Source organism: Vidua macroura, chromosome 6, assembly GCF_024509145.1.
Source record: "Vidua macroura isolate BioBank_ID:100142 chromosome 6, ASM2450914v1, whole genome shotgun sequence".
NCBI classification, from domain to species: Eukaryota; Metazoa; Chordata; class Aves; order Passeriformes; family Viduidae; genus Vidua; species Vidua macroura.
Genome location: NC_071576.1, coordinates 34,985,749 through 35,010,032, shown reverse-complemented (window position 1 = coordinate 35,010,032; position 24,284 = coordinate 34,985,749). Strand labels below are relative to the sequence as shown.

The 24,284-nt window shown below is 39.7% G+C and overlaps 1 protein-coding gene across 3 annotated transcripts in view; it reads right to left on the bottom strand.

The window, feature by feature from the left end:
- SIPA1L1 (signal induced proliferation associated 1 like 1) overlaps positions 1 to 20,497 on the bottom strand; it is a 197,449-nt gene extending 176,952 nt beyond the window's left edge. For all 3 annotated transcript variants that reach the window (XM_053979928.1, XM_053979931.1, XM_053979929.1), the window contains exon 1: positions 20,416 to 20,497. The gene's annotated coding sequence lies outside the window, so the exon portion shown is untranslated. The remainder of the gene's footprint in view (positions 1 to 20,415) is intronic.
- Between the last annotated feature and the right edge of the window lie 3,787 nt (positions 20,498 to 24,284).

Below are 24,284 nucleotides of genomic sequence, written 5' to 3'. Positions count from 1 at the left end.
ACCATTCTTGGGAGAAATAACTGAACTCATTACACTGAAGAGCCTTCCTAAGTATTCCTCAAAAGATAACATTAACAAAAAAGGTTATTAACATCTTCAATAGTTTTCTAACCTGCAAGGAACAAACACGACCACCTCAACTATTGTTAGCTTATCTGTAACACTACAGTATGTTTAAACCACCTTTGCTCTTTCCTCATTTGCCTTCAAGAAATATGAAAAAAAAATCTACCTGCACATAGGTAAATTCCCCTTGTTCCATTCATCTCAAGCTCAGACACTCTTCACATTTAAAAAGAAAAATTGAGCCAAATCCATGTTAGCACTGCACTGCATAAATCACATTTTCTTTGCTAGAAATACAAGAGCTTCAAAGTATAAAGCCACTATACTAAGTCAATTTTGCCACAGGATGATTATTTCTGTCCATCAAAATTTCTTTAGATTCCTACAATGTTTTTTAAAAAGTCATTCTACTTCCATTAACAATTAGAACAAAAGGTCAGAAACTGTTACAATGAATAGTCTATAGCTCCGCAACTAAAGAAGTTAAGAGAAATTAACTCAGAAAAATCCAGATGTAGTTTAACAACACACTGTGAAACAGACCTTCAAGAGAAACAGAAGGTTTCTTTCTCAGCCCACTTCTGCTCCATCTTCTTCATAATGTGAGCTTTCTACGCATGACAAAAAATTATCAGGCAACACTTTAGTATCTGACAAGAAAAAAGTTCTTTTAATTCAAATAAAATGCATTTTAAAATATTTCAAACCTAAAGCAACTCTCTGAAGTTATTCCCGAGTAACAGTCATGACCTCAATATATTAAACCTAATTTAAAAACTTTCCTCCAAGCTCCACTGTCAACATGGCACTTCAGTTCTTTTGTTGCATTTCAGAATAAACAGGTGCCAAAACTTCACCTCCTCTCCCTCAGTGTTCTGCTACCATATATTGGTATTGTGGAAAGCATTTAATGTATGCCATTTCCCAGGTTTAACTACTCCAAATGATGGTATTTTGCCTTATAATGACACAGAGACAGAGTGAATTTGACTGCTGTCTTCATCCTTCATAATTTCCTCTGTTTTTTCCACTTACGAAGCAAGAATTGGCATGTTCTGCATTACAGTAGCCAGATACCCACAAGAGTTTTATGCAAGATAAGGGAATTCTTACCCTGCTCATCAATTCCTTTAAATTTCCTGTTTTAAAAAAGCAGGTTCACAAAAATCTTCAGATTTTTATCCCTGTCAAAACCATCTGTGAAGTCCAAAGAATAATTTTCATCTAAAATATATCAAAAGTAGATCTGATTAATGGCAACAGCATCATGACAGATACGCACACCAAAAAATCCCACTTTCCTCCAAAATAAGCCTTCTAAATTCATTCTCTTCTTTTGTAAAGACCTTACCAAGCAAAATTGTAGTTACAGTTTCAGCCATATAAGCAATTCACAGAGCAAACTGATAAACTGAGTAGGACTACATGGCAAGTTCAATTATGGATGCACCATATGCCTCCATCATCCTTTAGGTACACAAAAGAATCAATTTGTACAATTTGTTCAAAATACAAAAAGCCCTTTTGGCAAGAACCAACAGTCTGAACACTTGCCTGCTGTGAACATCACTTGCTCACTCCACACAGCAGCAACAGTACCTTAAACAAGCACAGGAGTTACACGGCTCTGCCACAGGAACAGAGCCATGAACATGGCAGGGGAATTTGCCAGATCCTTATGTTACGTAGAAGAAATAACCAGTGGGTTTCTTTTGGTGGTGATATTTTTTCCTAATTAACCTTCCTCTGATACTTAAGGTGACCTTTTTACCAACATCTCTCAGCAGGGTATAGCAGTAGGCCTGGATGTACAGAGTTACTTCCAAGTTTTGTAATTCAATTCTCAATTTACCTCTTACTTTACACACAGCCAGAGCTGCAAATCAGTAAATTCTAAAAATGAAATGTTTATGTCTCAGCAACCATATACATCAAGAAAGCTCCTACATACACCTTCACTGAAAGCCATTATCACAGTAAGGTACAAAAACCAAAAACATTAATAACATTAATTAAAAACATTAGCCTCGATACAAAAATACAGAGCTCTGATTATACCTTGAACACCTATTCCAGTATCAGTTTTTACTTCTTTTTGTAGGCTGCAGTTAAGGCGTATTTTTCAGGAGACATGGTGATCAGTAGTCACACTAAAAAGCAGTATTCCAAAGTCAGCACCATTTTTTCCTAGTAAAGACTTTCAACCAGAACATAACCTGGTAGAGGTTCAACAGCACTACACCTCTCCTGCCCATTTTCTCTCCTCTTCCATGGTCATTAGCCAGTTGTTCAGCTAATTACTGTTTGATCTACTATTTAGTGTTGCTGCAATTATGCAAAGTGGAGTTTAGCTTTTAAGAACAATCTCAATTTTATCTACTAAAACATATGAAAACAAAGACTAATCAAGTAAGTACTTTATCATTTATTCTCCCACCAGTGAAAAGGAAAGGCTTCTCAAAAAGATGAAGCTCGTTAACTGAAGCAACTTTTATACAACTTTTCAAAAGCATCAGCTGGGGGAAAAATTAATACATAAAAAAAAATTAAAAATCAGCAGTGGTGACTACCTGCCCATTGAGCATTCAGTTGCCTTTGCAGAAAAGTTTTAATGCCCCACCAATGCCTCCTAGATAGAAAAGATCTTTTACCAGGCATTTCTCCTTTTTTTCCTGTCAGCTTTTTGGGAAAGAGTGGTGTTTTATGAGGCTTTTTTAAAAGGCATGGAAATAAAAAACTAAAACATATAAATATGTACTAGGTTATTTCTTTCATTTCACCAGCTGAGAAGACAGGAACTAATAAAAAAAAAAAAAAAAAAACAGGACTGCATTCACCTTGGCCACAGCTGCTTTAAAGAAGGTTAGCAGGTTCACCTTCCATAAATATACTCACATTTGGTATATACTGAAAGCCAAGTACAACCTGCAAGCTTCAGCTTAGCAAAAGCAAGCCACTAACTCTCATATTCCAGTCAAGACATATTCTAAATGTTTATCTGGTGTAGCATTGTCTTAGAAGAAAACAATGACAGAAAGCAGTTTTAGAACAATTCCCACACACAGGCAAACCTCCATCTCCAACTAAAGACTGCCTTAGGCTACAAATCAAATTCTCCAGCCATATTTCTGCCACTGGAAAAATGCACTTTTTAATGGAGGGGGAAAAAGCTTAATAATGCACTTTATGGGAAAGAAAGAAAAATTAATTCAAGTTTACCATACCCAAATTTTCTTCAGCTTATCCATCCCACAAGTAATTCCACATACAGAACAGTTCAAACATAAAGGCAACTCAAGTCTGAAGTAACAATAATTTTATTTCCCTTGCTTTTATTTTCATTCCCAATTCCTCAGCATTTCTATTCAAGATCTGTATTTCCAGGACACCAGACAGACTTTCACCCAGCAACATCTCTATAGCTTCCCTACAGTAATCCCCCTGCAAGCCACCTCTATTTCACTCAAGGCAGAGAGACTCCCCACCCTCAAATACAGCCTTGCTTTCTCCTAAAGCATTCGTGAATTACACATATACACCAAAAGTTAAGCTCCTACAATTCTAGTAAGGTTTAGCTGACCTACATCTACTACAAATAATATTTCAACAGTAAGGCTGAAAAAGTTGATGATCATGAACACTGGATTTTTTTAGAAACTGTTCTACAAAGAACAAGTTGCAGTTTAGAAAGTCCATGCCTGTGATCACAGAAAGCGAGCTGCAGGTACATTATGAAATAAGTTAATTCTGGGATTAAAAATATTAAAACTTTTCTCATGGAAATAAAACTCTTAGATGTAGAAAACTTGAGTTAGCTGAATCTCCATGTGACAACCCACATAATTTCATGGCAGATTAAATGAAACATTTAAATAATCCATGAAGCAGAAAGCAATTCAAATAGGCACTGTTTACATTTTTATCTCATCTGTGTCCACTGAGCAAATTAACAGAAAAAAGTAACACCGGCAAGATAACAAGAGTGTCTCAATTAGATATAATTATGCCTGATAATTCTTTTCCCATGAGGTGCAAGGCAAGACAGCTGTGACAAGCACAGGCTGCAAACTGATTTGTCCTTATCTCTTGAAACACTATGTGCTATCTTATAAATGAAGCAAGTGATCCTATCTGCTGAGAGCCGATGGCACAAGAGCTGCAGTTACCAGAAAATAATACTGTGCATGTCCCAGCAAGTTTTAGTTAGGTCTTCAGCATCAAAGTTGTATGACTAAAAGTATTACCATAGGAGAGGTCTGAACCTAAACCAAGAATCCAGTTTCTGGATGACCTGGACTCTGCATCAAGAGAGCTCTATGGCAGCTTGCTTCTGCTCTGGCATCATCATGCAGCCTGTTAGACATCACAAGCAATATGATGACAGATACAAGTAGCAAGGGCAAAACATCTTTTTTCACTGGTCCACATAAAAGACTGATTTGCATTGGACAAAAATATCTTTACTGTCTGTTCTCTGTTCCCTGCCACTACTTCATTTCCCTACTCACTGTTACTGAGAATGCTCACTTTCATGTTTCTCCCATAAGCATTTATTCTGGCATGATGATTATTGACTTAGACACATTAAAATATGGTGCAAAGCGCATCCCTGCATGCAGATCAAACAAACAGTAATTTATAAACTGGAAGCTCATACCAAGAATAAAGAAGGCAGAAAACTACTTTTTCACTCAGACAACCACCACAGTTTGCTTGATGCCTAGCTTGAAGAAATGAAACATAACATGCCACACAAGGCAAAATGCATCAGTAGGATAACTAAAATGATGTGCAACTACTACCAGTTCAATTTAGACAGAAAAAAAGCTTCAAAGAGCAGAGAAATACATTGATTAAATCTGCAGCTGCATGAAACAAGCTAGGAAGTCTACTTCAAACTAAACAATGTAAAAAACCCTTTTTGAAAACAGTAAAATCGTAAAATATTATTCAATCTAAGATTCCTCATGCATCTAGGAATAAAAATAGACATTCCTGAAAATGTAAGATCTCAAGCTCTAGATAAGAGCAAGTTAAAAATATCTGTCTTGAAGTGATTGATGGTGCCCTGTCTAAACCTAGAAGTGACATTGATTGACTTTTACTCAGCACTAGTGATATCCTAAATGAACATGCCTAGTTTTAGCCTGCTCAGCACAACGAAGATGGACTAAAGAAAGTTCAGCAGAGACCACCAAGCCATTTGGGGACTGAAGTGCTCAAGGAACAAGGACAGGCCGAGCTACCTGCACTTGTTCCTCTGGAGAAGGCTTGAGGCATCATCTTGCTTTCTTCACCTACATAAAGGGAGTTTACAGCAAAGACTAAGCTAAAGTCACTATCACTGTAAGTTACTGAAATTCAATAATCAGGGCCAGGAAAGACTCCTCCATTGTAGAATGTATAAGGAAACACTTTTGTGGCACATGAAAAACTAAAAGAAATAAAAACATCCCTTCCTCAACATTGTTGATAAACATTGCTATTGGGAAGGGGAAAAAAAATAGAAACATTTCAATGGAGTCGCTACTAAAATAATAAAATTTTAAAACCTGCCATAGTTCAAAATAAAAATAAATCACTTTAAGCCATGCCCTTAACAAATGTTTTGCCAAAAACCTCCCAACAATATCACAGCTGAATGCCTTCACTGTGCACTTCTGGACACCACAGATTCAGACATACTCAGTAGCACCCAAGACACTACTTATGAACCTTAGCATCTCCTATTCTGCAGAAATTTCACCCCAGACCCTACGTTAATCTTTTTTTAGTTTTGAAAAAAATACATTAGCCACAAGGCTAGAAGAGTATGTTTTCCCCTTTTGCAAAAGAAAGGTCAAAAGACTTTAAGAGAGCCCAATTCATTCTTGAAACATAAATAGCAGCTCATAATAGAATCAGGTCAAATACTGAGAACTTGGAACATGTAAATGTCTTCAGAAGGAGATTCCATTTCCAAGCATTGTCTAATAAGACTGATCCATACAGAACATTTACGATCCCATTAAATCTTTTCCTCTAACCGCCCCTTCTTTTCTTTAGCATTCTCCAGATAAAAAGATTTGCAGTCTCATACCTATCAAAAAGATTAAAGAGAATTCAAGCAAGAATCTGCTTCACTAAGACCAAATTATTTTTTCTATTTTACAAAATTAGAAATAGGCTTTGGGTTTGGCATAACTAAGAATGGATGATGAACAAAAAGATAAATACAATGAAGATCAGTTTACCATGTCTGAAAGCATCCATTCATAACTTGAGACAAAAGTGGTTGCACAATGCATGCAAAGACCAACCCTTCTATAACATTTCAAACACTGAATAAAACCAGTTATTTGTTAGGTACAAAAAAGTTGAAAAGTACACTTTCTCAAATATTTGTAGAGATAAAGTTGTCAGGAAGTTACAGGAGATGAAATACTGGTTTCACAAGCATTTACAGCAAATCTCTGCACTATCACATCACCAAACATGATAAATTTGGTCCAAATGAGATTCAGGCATATGCTCAATTTTTATCAGGTGTGGCAGAACATGATACCAAATGAGTATCAGTGGTAGGGAAGTGTATTAGATCTAATTCAGTATAAAATCATAGTGGTCTAAATAATCAATATGTAATGCAAGTAAGTCATGCCACTACCTGGTAAGTATTCTGTTTTTATTAAAGCCAACATAATAATTTAAGAGACTGATACTTTCCCTATGACTACTGTACTTTTGACCCAGTACTGGGAGTCCTAAAGTCCTGCTTGTGGCATCACTGAACCAGTGTTCCCAGTAACCTTAAGTTTGGATACATATTATTACATACTCTTCACACCAACTTATATGACTTTGTGTGCAATTGCTCTTTCCTCCTTTTACTAAGAAGGAACTTTAAATGCATTTTGTGTTGCAGCACTTCTTCAACCCAGTGCTGATTGATGCTGAACGCCTGAAAAAGGGTCAGGCGGACAATACTGTCACCTAAACTGCAAAAACATTACAGCAGCCCCAAAAATAAGTTATCCTAGAAGATCTGTGAATCACTATCATCTAGTATTAGGCCATGCAAATAGTCAGTGCAGATGAAGAAACAAGTATTCTCCTCAACTCCAGAAGGAAAGAGGGATCAAATCTCCCTAATCTCAGGAGCAATGGAACAGAAGCAAGAGCTCACTGAGCCCAGACTGCACATTGTACAGCAGGTGCTGAGATCCCAGAGGCGGAAAGAGGAGTCTGGCCTTGTTACTGCTCCCCACAATGCCACTGCTGCAGACAACCAAAGTCAATATGCAGCTTAGTCAAAGATCTCCCCTTCTGAGATGGATATAAACACTTGGTTTTGCATCTCTACAACAGAAGAAATCTCACACTGCAACCTATCTTCTAGTCAGTCTCGAGATGAAAAATAAGTCATTACAAATTCTGCTTTACCTGCAGCCTCACTGTCCAACAATCAAAAGCATTACAACTGCATAAGATTCTAACTTTATAGGTCAGGATGTTCTTTTTGGGATACTCCTGTCTCATACCACTTATCCAGTGACACCCACAACACTTAGCCTCTGCATCCCCTGTCTAGGTACAAAATGAACCCGCTTAACTTCTCAAATAGAACCAAAAAATTTGAAGGAAAAAAATGCTTAAGTTTTGGTCAGACAAGCAAAACCAAGAAAAAAAGCCATCTTTCACACTCATCACACCACCTCTTTTTAACTAAGCCTTACAAGGCACTTGCCAGTAAGCGCAGGCAGTCAGAAGGAAGCCAAAAGTGTCTGCCAAGCGTGAATTGGGAGGACAGGATCCCATTTGTGTTCATCCTCCTCTGACAATCACAGAATTTTGCAGGGTGAGCCTTAAAGCACTCATCTCTGTAGTACATGAAGAGATCGTACTTGAGGAAAGGTACTACGAAAAAGCTTTTGGTAGCCAATATTTAAAATTTCAACAGTTACACCGGGGGGGGGGCGGGGGGGGGGGGAGTAGAGGGGCATGGTATTTCAAAATACTCCAGGGCAAAAAAGGCTTTTCCCTGATACAAAGTGATTTCCTTTACCAAAAAAACGACAAAAAACGACTGCTCACAGAGCAGTAGCACTAACCATACTGGAGGAAAAGAAAGAAAGAGATCTCATAACACATTTAGCTACAGAAACTATTGAGCAACCTAAACACAGATACCACTACAGACTCCCACTACATTTATCTTCTGCACGTTTTCCGGAAGGAAGACTAGACAGAAATCTATACAGAACAAGCAATTACATGAACTAACAAGGTCTTGGTACCTTCAAATCTCTCTCAGATTTGATATATAAAAACACATACACTTCAGCTGAAGTTCCTCCCATGAAATTGCATTCATCACAGCTTCTCTGACAGCTTAGAACATCCTTGTGTGTGCTACAGCTCTTACCACTGCTGAGACTCAATCTCACCCACTCATTAGCCTTTACAAAACCTTTTGGACACTTTAAGACCTCATAAGGGGCTAAACCAAAGCCCAGCAAATCCAAAATATTTAGGAAGTTGGGGAGAAGAAAGAAGTGTTACGGAAAAAAGCAAACTGGAAGGAACACAAACAGCATAACCACCCCAGCTGGTTTCCACAGCAAACCAAAAACTGAGAGCAACCTTGCCTCAAAGCTGTTACAGGAAATGCAGAACACAGCAACTGCAATCACAGCAGTGACTGCCATGAAGCACAGATACTCGAGCTAGTGCTGAGCTGAAGAACATTATCCATCCATCCACTTGCTAGAACTAGAGAAAAGCTCAAATGGAAAACCTGCAAGTGACAATGCGAGGCATGTTGGCTGTCTCTCATAGGGTGCAGTGTCAACAAAGACACTCCCTGAAGTACAGCCAGGCAGTACTTCACAGATAACTTTTGAACACAATTTTTTCTGAAGATATCGTGAAAGCCTACACCAGATATTAATTCAGATTTAAAGGAATACTTTAAAATACATTTTAATGGCCTTAGATTTGACAATTTCTAAGTATTTGCACACATTGTGTTTGATTCCTTTTGCAGTTTTATGGACCTTCTCATTCTCTACTGCTACAGGTCAAGATGCACAAGAGCTCACTAAAACAGGGAAATCTAGCAGGCAATTAAAATTCAAGGCAATCTATTTCAATATTACTTTAATTTGCAGCATGCCAAGTCCTGTGCTGGTACCATTGATCTTCTGACCTTTGACCTGAAACTGCTGGACTAATGGCAGAACCAGAAAGGCAACAGCCACGTTAGCCCAACACTGTCCCCCGGCTTGAAGAGGAAGGCTGTCAGCTCACATGCAATGCTACGCTCCTGCCATTACATGCTACACACGTGCAACTACACACCCAGCAGAGCGTTACACTGCGCCATGTAGGCACCGAGAGCTAAAGCTATAATAATAAATAAAATAAGTCCAGGGCACAGGTCTGAGCATTAATCCATAACTGTCATGGTTCTGTTCAAGCTTACTAAGGGGCCATTGATGTACATGAGATCTCATGAGGCCACGACTGTTCCCGGCAAACAGCAGGAGTTTGAGCTGAGCAGAGCCACTCTTGGGAGCAAAAAGCAGGCTGCAGACAAGTGCAGATGTAGTCCCTGCCTTCCTCTGAGCTGGCTCAAGAATCTCCAGCACAGCTTTACAGCTAGCTATAAATAAATTTGTCCATAGTAGGATGAAATCTAAAGCCCAAGGCAGCTTCTGCTCTGAACATTACCAGAGATTTCTCATGTGTGTTTAAGACACCTTGCTCAAGGGCACCTTCATTTCCTTACTTCACAAAGTCAATGAGGTACACTAATGAAGGAATACAAGGCACTGACATTACAGTAATATCACATCAAAATACAATCTCATTAGTACCCGTCATTATAAATAGAGTGCACGCAATGCAGAGCAGCACCACTATCATGCAACTATGCTGCACCACATTAGTTATCCAGATGATTCTGTATTTTGCCTAAGATCTAAGATGGCCCATTAGGGCTTCGGCCTTTTCCAGTCCATGAAAGTACAGACACTAGTGCAAAAACTTATCTATTGTCAATATTGTAATTATCCTGCTTGATTCATTTCCCCTTTATTTTAAATCAAGACAGGTAGAATAGTCTGAAACTAAATGAGGAGGAAGAGGAGTGAGATATAAAGAAATCAAATTTCATTCCAGAAGTAATTGCTTCTGTGTCTAATAGAAAACATTTACAAAACCTTTCCTACCAAAATCCCTTCTTTCCTAGATGCAAAAAAGGAGCAGATCAGATGACATTAACCCTACCAGAAGCAACAGCTTACTCCTTACATGTAATCACGAGACTGGACAAGTCATTTGTGTTCACAAGACAAGCAAAGGCCCTGAGAAGAGCATATGCTCAGAGCTGTATATTGCTATTAAACCAGTCCTTCCCCTTGCAGCCAAGTCTCTGACTGTCCAGGGTCTCAGAAGACGTGACTAAGACCAGATGATCAATTCCCAAGGGACAGCTCCAGGCTCTAAGTCCTTCTCAATTATCTTTCTTGTGGGGCAGAGTCAAGCAACGTTTTGGTACAACCATTCAGTGAGATAATGACAATAGTTCAATTTCAGAAGTAGTTTTATTAACACTGCATATGTTCATCTTAATGACATTCAGCACTAATTAACATCATTATAAACTGAATAGCAGTGGCACTTCAATCCTGGGTCTTTGGCTCAAAATTTTGAGCACAGGGATAATAAAACACACTGACTTGCAACCAGGGTGCCAGTATTTGAGCACCTAACCTGCTTGAAGCTGCAATGTATTTCAAGAGCTTTTGGCATCTCGGCTAAGTGCTAAGGTGATAACAAAGAGAAGTTACAGCAAACAAGATATCTACTGCTATTAACATTTTTAAACCAACAGAACAGTCATTCAGCACTAACACTGGATTCAAAACAAAAAAACACCACCACCTTCAGAAAGAATTTTTCTACCTGGCAAAACAGCTTTGAACATCTAACACAAAGAGGTTTTTGTACCTCCTTCACCAGCAACAGGAAAGTACTGTAATGCAGAAACCAACCACTACTTAGGGGTATTTTGCATTATACTACATATACCATTACTTCATTTTCAAAAGTACTATTAAACACTAACAATAAATTATTTTACTTGCAAGCACATAACACCCACATACTGCTGCAGAGTTTTTACTGAAACCTGTAAAATGCCACTGAAATAGACAGCACTGTTTCACAAGTCCTCTTCTTTCCCCATGTAAAAATGTGAACATGAAAAACCACACAAACCAGTACAATGTTTATACAATCCTCATGTAACTTCTCTGCTACAAGGAATAAAGTTCTAATTTGTAGCTCTGTTTCAAAAAAGCATTAATTTAGTTCTGTTTTCTGACAACACCTGGAAAAATAAACTAAGCATTCTGGAGGAAAGCAGGATCCAAACTTAAGAAACTAATCAGAATTTTAAGCATTAAGCTTCATTTTTATCGAGTTGTCCTGATTTTTCTCCCACCTCCCTTCAAAGAGATCTTCAACTCTTCTCTCACTTTTAAAGCTAGAAAATGAGACACCTCTGGACCCTTCTTTTATAAATTGTAACACTTAGGAAAAGGAGAGAAGAAGGGAGAGGCAGAAACAGATTATATTATTCACTTGTTCATATACTTTTAGCTACAATATTTAAACACACATCAAAAAATTGCTTTCATCAGTACTGTTCTCTACCAAAAAGCATTAGCCGTGCTAACTCTGGATGCTTCGAGATTGCTTTTATCCTCTACAGCATCCCTAATGTTCACAACACTACCTTCCAATATGTTCCAAATAAGTAAATTATCAAAGTATTACTTGATTTTACATCTGTCCACTAGCTCTACGTTTTACAATTACTTCAAGTTTGACTCTTGTTAATTCTAATTACTTCTTCCTATTGCTCGTAACTGAAAGATTAAATGAGGATTTTATCTAAGAATTCCTTCAACTACCCCTTAATTTTAGTACTTCTATCAGTTTGTGAGGTCTGTCTGTTTAGCCCTAAGTCACTTAAGGCTATGCTTCAAGAACATAAAGACAGCTGTCACCTAAAGTGAGACTGCACCATACTTGGGAATATTTGATGACTACTATTAATTGCTTTGTGGGGTTTTTTTAAGCAAAGTGCAGGTTTACAAAAAATAAGGAACAGTTAAGCTCTCTTCCCTCACCCAGCACTTCAGACATTTTTTATCTCTGGGCACTCCATGCTTCTACAAGAGGCAATGTTTACTTTGCCTGTAATTATTTTTCATGTAGCCAGCTCCACACAACTGCAATTAAATGAATTAAAATAACTGCTTCCCCCCCTCCTTATTTTCAGAACCAATGCGTTCTATGTCTCAGTTAAAAAGCACACTCACAATACATGCCCTCTTGCCCTTGGCAGGCATAAAGTTGTTGGCAGTCTGAGGCAAGTCATTACAGTTAATATGTACAAAAAAAAAAGATACATCAACAATGCAAGAATAGAAAACCTCAATTCAGTTGTTCAGGTATGTAAAGTACCAATTCATATACTAAAAAAAATATATTTAATGATGTCAGCAATCAGTAGATAATTACTAAATTCTGTTAAAATAACAATGATTAGCACCCTTTGCAACATTTAATAACTGCTTATTATCACACCTTTGTTTTACAGGAGATGTGCTTTAAATTACCAACAAATTTGAAAGTCTTTACAGCATCAACACTACATATACAAGAGATTAAATCTAGAACACAGAGTACACTATTGCATGTACCCAATCCCAAAACTGTTGTTTGGAGACAATAATCTGTCCCTGTTCTCAAATGTTATCTAGCATATTAATTAACTTGAAAAAAATTCCAGCTGAAAATAAAAGTACAATAGTACAGGATTTTAAAAAAGTCCTGATGATTTCATTTTAGTACATGATAAAAAAACCCTGTCAAGTTCTGCAGATCTTCTGGTTTTACCTAGATTGGGTGGAAACTGTATAATAAGGCAAGAATTAACTTCAGGCTCTCAAATTATTCCACAGTGCATCACAGCTCAAATAGCAGAGTGGAACTGTTTGTGGCAGGTAGGTCTCCAGACTACCACAAACACTCATGTCACTGTACAGGCAAGCACTGAAAATGCACAGATCTGAATTTTTAAAAAAGCCTTTTCAATTTGAAATGGATGGCATGTTTTAAGATGATACTAGCATTTTCCTTTTGTTTATATTAACAGAGGCACCCTAGCAAATATTCTCCTACCACCTCTGCATGGCAATGCAATAAACAGTACTAGATTTGGGAATTCCCAGAGCTATGTCGAGTACTAGTCAATGATTACACTGCAAGACAGTGCAGAAGTCAGGGAGGGGGAGGAAGGTTAAACAAAACTAGAACTGACTTTCTGTCACTAGTTCCCTCTTCTAAGACTGCAAAAGGGAGAGAGTCAAGGAAAAAAAAAAAAACATCCAAGGAAAGGATAAACTATGTTAACAGCTTTTATGGAAGTATCTCCTTTTCTTCTCACTTCTAAACGTTTTCTTCAGTAAAAGCTGTGGGGAAGCATCGTGGCTCACTCTTTCTTCCAGCTGCTGTATGATCAATACAGTGCAGTCTATTGAACTATTTTATTCTGATTCATACAACAAGCCGTTAAATACATTTGGGAAGTAGATTATCAGTGCCAGTATCATGTCATTCATGAAGATATATTTATTTTCAAGGCATGAAAATGCCATAACTTTCTTCTGCACAATTATGCAGTTCTTCAGCATGGACCGAAAGCATAAAATCCTATTTCAGCCCTTACAATTTGAGAAGAAAAATACTCCTAAAAATTTCAACTGCATCCAGCAGAAGGAGGGAAGGCCCTCCAGGATTTATTTGTTGAAGTCTAGTGTTGTCTTCTAATGGACATGTGCAAAAATATTCCAAAAAGAGTATCAGACATTTTAGCTTTTATAAATTAAAAGAAAATAGATTGGTAATTCAGAAAGTGAGGAGAGAAGCCTTGTCCACAAAACCAGAAAGAGATCTTTAAACAGTTCAGAGATAAGAACTGTAATGACTTTTATATAGCACTAACACGTTTAAGCCTGCAGTCTGAGTTTCATCATCCATTGTCTTCTTTAATTTTTAAACATGCAGACAAAGTTATGTTACACTTCATAAATGCAAAAAAGAAAAAACTGAAGTCTGATCTTTGCCAGTTTCTTCAGCAAGAGCAAATTTGCACTGTGGCACTGCCAAAAGTCAAATATTCAAGATGTATATGTTCCTGCTTACATGAGTCTCTTGAGGAAAAATAATTAAGTACACCCAAAACCCACTGCCCCCCTTGTGTGCCTGGAGATAAAGGAAAGGGGGTTTCCTGTCGCAGGTTTGCAACCTGAGAGCTACCAGCAGTGCTGCTGCTACCCCTGCAAGAGACACTAAATGGGCTAGACACCAAAGGAAAAGTGTTTCACATGAGTTAAAAAAAAAAGCTTGCTCTAAGGATGATTTTCCTTTTTTGAAGTTGTTTAAGCTGTACCTACAACAGCACTTCCAACAGCAGTGCCCTTTGAGGAGCCCTCCAGCTATCACCAGCTAGCAGCCAGCAGAGCCCACCGAGGTTTAACCTGAGCCCAACCTCTACTGGAGCAGGGCTGGCTGCCACATTGCTTCCAGGGGCTCATGGCTTTGTCCTGTCAAGCTTTAAGTCTCAAATGATGGACATTCACCAGTCATTCTGGGGTGGTCTGTTAAATGCTCTGTCACCCTCAGAATGATTTATTTTAATTTCTATAGGTTTCCTGGTGTCCATGAACCGGAATTCTCCTAGAGGAAACTAAGCTAAAAATCCCTGCCCAGAAGTTCACCAAATGTGACCCAACCCTTCATGGTCCAAGCCAATAAACCACATCTGTGTAGGCAACATCCAATTCAGGAGACCAGACTAAATTCTGTCTGAAGGAAAATTGCTCAAATGCAACAAGTTTTGATCTGCAAGACTTGATGCCCTCACCTGCAGCCAGAGAGCCATGTCTACTGTGCCAAATTATTTGCTCTAGTAAGACCAAGTGACAAAACCATGCATATAAAACAGCAATTTTGAAATCAAACGAAAGTACTTTTTTAAACAAAAAGAAAGGGAAAAACCTTTTAAAACCAGGAAATAACCTCTCCCATAAACACCAATCAACACAGATCTGCCAAATACTTCCAGTGACAGTGTGAATTCATTTTGAGTGACCAAGTAATACCAGTATTTAATCATAAAAACAATACAAAAATAAATCTGCAATCATTTGAAGAAGTTCCAAGATCAACTTTAAAATGTTCTTGGGGCTAAGCTGTGGTGCTTTGTTGCTGGCTGGGGTTAAACCACAACAGCAACCTTTGGTCAAATATACAAATGCATGTATTAAAAGTCTCTGTAAGTCTTCAGAGAGATCAGTCTGCAGGACCGCCAACAAGAAAACCCAAGCTCTGTACCAAAGCTGCTGCTGTGAACAACTGGCATACAGAAAGTTCTGCCACCATAGCAGTATTTTTACAGATATTATCTGCTGCTCTTAAAAAAAGGTCTGTATTAATCCTATTTCACATCACATCAGCATACAATAAGCCTGTCATTATTTATTCAAAAGTCAAAAGACAATTGATTTAGCTTATGGTGCTGTAAAATGCATCATGACTGGAGAAACTCTGAGAACAGAGCCATGCTACAAAAGCAGCCCTTGGCACCTCCTGGAACCTCACCATCCACTGCACAGAGAAGGCAGCAAGGCAGCCTACACAGCAAAGGAAGATGCTTGCCAATTTCCCCCACCCAGAAAAGTAAATATTAAAATCCATAAAATAATCCAGCCAAGCACATTAAACATAACTATGTCTCACAGGCAGATCCAACAGGCAACTTTTGTCCAAGTTATGCTCAACTTCTGACCCATACCTCCTAGCATCCTGGAAGAATAACTTGTTCCCCAATGATTTTGGCTAGTTGAGATTTTTTAATCCACTATAACATTACAAGTTAGGAAAAACAGGATTGTTTCAGGGTTAACTGAAGAAGCTTCACTAAATTAAAAGTCTGTGTTAAAGCACAAGTTCAAAGTTAACATCTCACAGCTGCAGTAATAAAGTAACAATCAGCCTCTCTGAGGTTTATGTATTTTGAGGTAAAAATCCTGTGACCTCAAAAGGTAAATAAACAACACAAAATTTAAACACCTCCAAAAACTATTTGAGCACTGAAGGTAAACAATATGGATTAATAAAGAACAATCCAACTTTAAACCAACTATATGATACATGCCAGTAGCTTCTCTAAGTTTTGAAAATTTATAAAATAAAACTTGGTCTTCAAAAATCATTCCACTAATCTCTCCAATCCACCTGAAGAAAGCATTCTTCCTTCTACAGAGCCTAAAACCAAAAGTAAGAGACTATTAAAACATCAACAAAAAATTCAAAGTGCCTACCAGGCCTAGGCATGAACCACTAGTGCCAGTAACAACTCCTTCTCTACACAGCCATGCACTTTTCAGGAACTTGAAGAGACAGCCATCCACTAAGAAGGGAACAAGAGCTATGACTACTGCACTGCAGCATCCAGCACAAGCTGAAGGAGTAGGAAAAGACAGCTTTGCAGGACTCCACTCCACTCACAGACTCAGACCCTTGAAAGAACCATAACGAATACTTGGTTAGCAATCATACAATACAACAGCTACCAAGATTATGAGAAGTGTTCTGTCTCTGCATTCAAAAGAAGTGCTCTTTAAAACATGCTTCCATAAAGAAAACAAAGACATGTAAATGCTTAGCCTCACTTAACATAAAAGACATGTGGCAGACTCTAAATCAAATAACTCACTCAGTAAACTGTGCCACAGAATCCAATACTAAAAGAGACTGAGACAATGACATAATTTAGCTTTACATATGCAAAAAACAGACATCTAAAACAATTTTATCTGCTGATTCATATTCAAAGCCACAGTTACAGTCTGCAACTCCTAACGGTTTCCCAAAGTTCACAGTGCAAAACTACTATCAAAGCTAACACCAAAACTGCTACAGACTGTGTTAGTCTTGTGCTGCCAGCTGCATAAGAATTTAAAATAAAAAATTATTGTCCTTCAACCTCACCAATGACCATAATCTGTAGGTTTACCATCGAGCCTTAGGTTCATCATTGCTGTAAGGCTGCACCCCCAAAAAACACTGATTGCCTTTCATTAGAGAGTATCTCAAGTCTCATAGAGCCATCAAATCCCACTTTATAAACCTCCAGCTTGAGAGTCCTCATTCAAATACTACACTGAATTCTTGTGAAATATAAATCTTAAGATTATTTAAAAGCTGCAATTTAGGAGAGATATACTTGAAATCAAGTCACTGAAGTCAAATCTCCCTGGAAACATAAAATACAGGACAACATAACTTTTTTCATTCACAGAAAGATACTGAGCATATGATTAATTTTACATGCCAAATCAACAAAACCCTCACCTAGCAGTTCTTAAAATCATCTATTTATACTTATAAAAAAAATAACTGCACTTACTATTGCTGTATTCCCGTCATAACTTATTAACAAGTTAAACAAATGGCTTTCAGAATAAACGAATAAAACAAAAATCTAAAATACAGATAAAGAAGTAAACAGAGCAAAGATATTAAAAAATTAAGATAATTAAATGTCTTATTGATTTTTTAAATATTTAAATTAAAGAGCTGGGGAGAAATAAAAGGAATCTGCCTGAAGCCAAGGAAACAATAGATAAAAATTGTTTGCCAAACAACCAACACTTAGGGTCAATGAGAATAAATCTCAACCTCTGAACACATCAGCATTAGGGAAACCAACTTGTGTGACTGAAATTTTGATGAAGGCAGAAGCTCTGCTTCTTTACCCCAGTAGGGCATCCTGGATTTCTAACCAGTAGCAGTAAGAACTCAATAGCTTGCAGCAACCCCCTTGCTGAAGGGATTAAACTACTGATATGGAGAAAACTGTTCCTTTTTCTTCTCTACAATAGACATGCTATAGGACAAAACAGAGGAATAGAAAAGAAATTCAACTGGGCCTCAACCCATTCTCTTACTAGCCTACCTCACATTTTGCCAACATATTTCTAAAATTATCCTCATGACCTTACTAAAGTTCAAAATAACCAATTGAAATATTCTATGTTCTTAAGTTTTGTTCTCCCATCTTAGAAATAAAACATGCCTCCATAGTAGCAAAACTAATAGTTCTGAAGTTGACATTTTAAAGGATATATTTGAGACAGAATTACAAAACAGAGAAGACAATAAGAGCTGCACAAGAACAAAATGCTCCCAAAGTGTCAGCAGAATGGTTATAAGCATGACGAAAAAAAAAAGCACTCCTCGAAAAGCTGCAGGAGGGGGAGAGGCCACATTTAGACGTAGTTTTTAAAACAACAATCCAAAACTTAATCCCAAACCTTAAAATAACATTTCAGATAAACATGAGAGCAGGGAAAAAAATGTTCTTCAAGCCTAGAACCAATGATGCACGACTGAAATTACAATAATACCTTTTATTATAGAAAAAAATAGATCATGAATTGCATGTCCTCATATTAAGTCTTCACTCCTGGCTGCAGCTCCACCCTTTCACAGGTCTGTGTCAGTGCCTGCCTCTACACCTGCTAGCCTTTTTCATCAAGCAAATTTTTGCACCCCTACCATAGTCAGAGCTGACATCCCATTTTGCTTCTGACTTCATGATCTAAGAGGTTTTATGAACCACAACTGAGAGCTAAGTATGCCTATCCCAAATAGCAATGATGAAACTAAGCATTTTATTAGCATCAGTAAAACCTTCTTAATGCAATGTTGAGCAACTAAGTGCACATCCTTTAATCAACTGGTCATAAATAAACACTTAAAATGGCAAAAAAATCTTCTGTCCCTAGCTTCCTATCATCAAAATGAGACACAATATACACACTAAACACTCAATCAAGAAAATTTTCTTTTTAGCTTTATCTAAATAGAAGCTATGGGGTTGTTTGTGGTTTTTTTTTTTGTTTTTTTTTTTTTTTTTGTTTTGTTTTTTTTTTTTTTTTTGAAACCAAGAAAAAATTATTGTGAAGTTCCCACACTGTTTCTACATTAATAACTGGTATGGCATCCGATGGCCTAAGGCATAAAAGCCTTGACACTGAAACACAACTTAAGAGATCTCTGTGATTACAATTGCCACAAACTTCTACCTTAATACTTTCACATGTCTCTCCCACCACTTCAGCTGAAGGGGAATGGAGTCCAGCCCAGCAACACATTCCAAATAAATAACAACCAAACTCTCCACCTGAGAGAACATGGATACTTGCTACCTAGTTAGTACTTGCAGCAAAAACTCTTCACCTTTTTAAAAAACTGGTTTATGCCTTAATTTAAAGGAAACAAGTGCATAATTCCCATAGTTAGGAAAAGAAATAAAAACGATCAATCAAAATCCCATCATGAAAGGGCTGCTTTCTAAAGAAAACACCAATCTTGCTTTATCCATACAGATCTGGAACCTAATGAAATCCGACACCTTCACCCTGAAGACAAATTTGCATTGTATTATCAGCTAGGGCTCCGGCTCACAGATGCACTTCATTCAGCATGCAGTAACGGGTTCATTAAAGCAGCATCACTCAAAAATTTTTAAAGCGATTTTGCAGGTAAAATTTTTAAAACACGATTTGGTAAGCAGTATTATCCAAAAAAAAAAAAAGCCTCTGTTTTATTCTACGGGTTAAAACGTGCCTCCTCAAACTAAAACATACAGATGTTGTGGCCAAGGTTATACAAGGAGATCTTCATTAAGTTGAGCAATTCCCATTTTGTGTCGCTGCTGTACCAGACATGAATGAATGCATTCCTCATTACATGAGCTGAAGCTGCATCACAGCTATCCAGTACAAACAATACAGTTATTTTTACACATAGCATGAGAACGTTAACATCAGGACTTCATGCAATATAGAAGAGGGAAAGAGCAAACAAACACGGCTTAGGAAGGTAATCATTCACCTTCTCATCTACCTTTCCTTGCTGCTCCACCTCCTCCTTCCCCTCAAGATTCAATTTAAGGCATTCCCTGTTTTCCCACTTTTCCAGGCTCCCAGTGAAGAAATCAACCATCCGCAAACATTTTGTGCCTCCACCCCGCCTCCTCGTGAGCAGAGCATTCAGAACATCCCCACCGGCACTGCCCCCAAATCACCTAATTGTTATCATTACTGCGGTCTCAGCACCGGCTCGGAACAAAACCGGTCCCACTACACCCTCGCTGGCTATAAAAAGTAAAGAAGGAAGACAAAAAAAAAAAAAAAAAAAAAAAAAAGCTCAAGTGCAACTTACGGGGGCGAACAAGAGACAAGTTATCTAGCGAGCCGTGGGGGCGAGCGGCGTGTGCCGCTCCGGGCCGCGGGGGAGCGCGTCCCCCGCCGCAGGGCGCCCCCGGCGCGGCCGCCTCCGCACGGACGGGCAGCGCGGGAGCCGCCGCCTCGGAGCGCAGCGGGCCGGGCCGCCGCTCGCCGCCGCCTCCGGCCGCGCTGCTCCCGCTCGGGGCTGCCTTTCCTGCGGATAAAAAAGACACAAATCCGGAACCTAGCACCCGGCACGGCTCGCCGCAGGGGGATCCGCGCCCGACCCGCCCCGGAGCTGCCGGCACAGCAGGCTCCCACCGCCCCGGGGGCGCTCAGGGCAGGCGCCCCCCGCCCAGCTCTGGGCGCTGCGGCGGGAGGCAGCTCAGAAGGCCACTTTCACCCGGACCCCGCTGCCCTCGCCCCCGTTAACCCCTGTCGGGCTGGGGGCCGCGCAGCCCCGGGACTGGGGGCCGCTACCCTTCCCCCGCACGCATACCCACCCACCCGCCCGCCCGCACACCCCTTCGGCCAGCGGCACGGCGGCTCCCCACGGAAGGCTCCGCGGCAAGAAGGAGGGGGCGCGCCGTGCAGCTCGCCCCAGCTCGACGCTCCCGCTCGCAACTCACCCAACAAAGTTGCTGCGGCGGCTGCCGGCGGCTCCGCTCCGCTCGCTGGGCTAGGCTGAGCGCGGCGCTCCCCGCCCGCGCAGCCCGGGATGAGCTCACCTCGCGCCCGCCCCGCCGCGCTCCGCCCGCCGCCGCTCTCGCGAGAGGGGCCGCCCGCAGCCCGCCCGCGCTCCGGCGGCGTTCCCATGGCAACAGCCAAGCGCCGGGCCCAGCGGGCGGCTCGGGCCCGCGCCGAGCTCTCTGTATTTTGATTGACTCTTTACATTTTGATATTTACATCACTTCCCAGCCTCCTGGAGACCTGTAGGGAGAAGGTCACTGTAGTTGCGAACACAAAGTCAAAACCTACCGCTACCATACGGATAGTATATCCCGAGCTCTTTTGCTGCCAGTCATATTAAAATGGATTCTCCCTTAGATATCCATCACAGATAACAAATTAAAGACGTGGGAAGGCACGTCTGAAAAATAGCATACGTAAACATCACCCCTTGTTCTGCAGGAACACTGCTGTTTTCAAATGGCGAGAATTTTGAAAACAAGCTGCGGGTAACATTCTGGATGCTTTGCTAGTGGTGGTTACCGTCCTTGGCTTGGCACAACATTAACAATCTCAGTTAAACCACTTCAAGTGAAGCTTTCCCTGAAATTAGGACACTGTGATTGGGACTGGCGACGTTCCAGCAGTGTGCAGCATGGTGATAGCTGGAGCAACCGAGCTGCGGTGAGCAGCTGCTCCGCCACAGACATTCTTGCTTCACACCCCATTCACTTTCCAGGAATGTCCAGACAGCAAAGACCAACAAAACTTACATACGGATCCATTGGCTTGATACCTTCTGAAGGCGTTCCTAACGGATCTTCAAGACTCATGTTTAAATATCACAGTGTTTGGTACTGTCAAAATATCTGGATTTCCAGAGAGCAATCATTCTTTTACAGGTTCTCAACTTGACGTTGTGACTCCTGCAGGTGTTATGGGGTCAGAAAAAACAATCCTAAACTCGCTTTCCTGAGAAGAGGAAACATTACCGATGGACAAAGAACTGCACTCAGTGCTGCTCTGGCATGGAAGAAAAAGTAGAATTGACAAGCTAGAAAAAAAAAAAAAACAGGAACATTTTCAGTATTTAAATATATTTTTCTTATGTCACCCACCTGAAGTGATTTTTTACTTTTAAAAGAATGTGGGATTTTTGATTTTCACTTAAATGAAAACTTTTTTATTGGCAGCTGGAGCCCCAGTCCTATAAAGGGAAATCCAAAGGGGCTTACAGGCCTCAGGTTCATGCACACAACAGCACTGGATGTGACTGCAGCATTAGGAACTGTGGTGTGCAGTTTTTGAATTTGACTTCAACAGAAGAATGTAGATAGTGAGGCTCTGGCTTACAAGCTCTTTAATTAGGTTAATGGGGCTAGCACATTCTCAAATGGTTTGTATGATCTTCCTTCACACCCTGCTGCTGCATCAGATCTTCAGATGAGGAAGACATTCAGAAGGGGCTCACAGGGAGGGAGAAACTCTGACACCAAGCACCAGCCCAGGCTGTGTGCTATCTGCACACACCCTTGCCTGCAGTCCAGCCAGGAGCTGGCTCCTGCTCCTGGGCCCCTGCGGTCTCTCCCTGAATCCCAGGCCTGAGATGTTGCTATCTGGTTCTGCAGGGGCTTGTGGTGAGGGCTGCTGGTGCGAGATGCTGTTCTCACCACATCCTCCCTGTTGCGTGACTCTCCCCATCCAGAGCTGTGATTAGGGGGCAGCAGCACTCAAGAGCAATATGTGTTCTTTTTGTGGAAGTGCAAACTTTTCTGTGTTTATAGTAAGCAGTTATTATTACTTAGTAATTAATAATTAGTAATTAGGCTTGAGGCGGGGAGAGAAGGAGAATTTCGAGTTTACCCCCGGCCTATGTAAGAAAGTCATCAGAAGAGCTGATCTAAAGTAAGAGGGATAACAGGGGGTTTACTCTAAAATAATTATCTTGCCTCAATAATGCACACCTAATTCCAGAACAAAAGGACTCTCTTTTCTTTTATAGAGTTCAGCTAGTTTCCCTTTGTAGAGACAAGCCTCAAAAACTCCAATGATTTTTGAATGCCAACCCTTCTGCCACTAACTTGCTGTGTTACCATAGGCAAGTCACTTAATTTCTGGTTTAGTATTGTCCTTTAAACTAAAAAGGGAAAATGATACAGTTATTTACCTTAGAAGAGCAAGGTGAGTGTAAATTAATTAATATTTATATTGCTCTCTGAAGATTTGGCTTTATGAAAGGGTAAATAGTAGGACTGTTTCTGAGTAGAGCTGGCTGGAGCTGTTGGAAGCACAGGGAAAATCTGACTAAGAATCTGAACCACCCTGAAACTGAGTGCATAATTTATTCATTGATGAACAATGTACATGTGAAAGTTTGTATCCAGCACACCCTTCCAATAAGTATTACAATTTGGATATACATCTCCCCAGAAAAACAGATAGAGCCCAAGATCAGTGCATTCCAGGACATTCATGCTCTCAGGAAGTCTCTGTATGTGGGAAAGGCTTTATGTTCTTGCAGTGCTTTCTAGCATTACTGCCCTGGGGATTAGAGGACTGTCTTTCATATGGATCACTTCAGTGATCCAGTTTATATCACATAAACAGTTACACTGCCATAAGGAAAGGCCAGTTTTGCTTTGGAGCACTGGGGACAGGGACAAGACGCAACTTCTTTAGCCTGCGTTGGCAGGAAAGGCAGCATCTTATGAATTATAACTTCTGTGTTTTTTTCTCCTTTCTTCACTCACCAACAGGCCTTTTCTGACATCAAGTAGATATAAACACTCCCTGACTTCACCAGTTATAATTCTAGGCAACTCATACAGTCATTTGAACTAAGGCACTTCAGAGGCATTTTAAAGCAATGCTCTCTGCAGCTTATAAGAATTCATCCTGAAGTAAATCTGTTCCATTTAATTGGCACAGGTAATTACCAGTAGGGCATGAAAGTATTTTAAGTCATTAAAACTCAATGGGAGAAACACACATTAGCTAGAAGTGGGGAAAATGTAATTTTTTTATAAATGCAAGGAAATGTTTCACACTTTGTTAAATTTAACATTGTAGAAATATTGAAGGATTTCCCTCAAAAAGGATTTGAAAATAAAGCATGCAGGAGCATTTGCAACAAAGCAGCACATGGAGCAAAGTGTGCAGGTGAGCCTGAAGGCTGGTGCGAAGGGATTGTCAAGT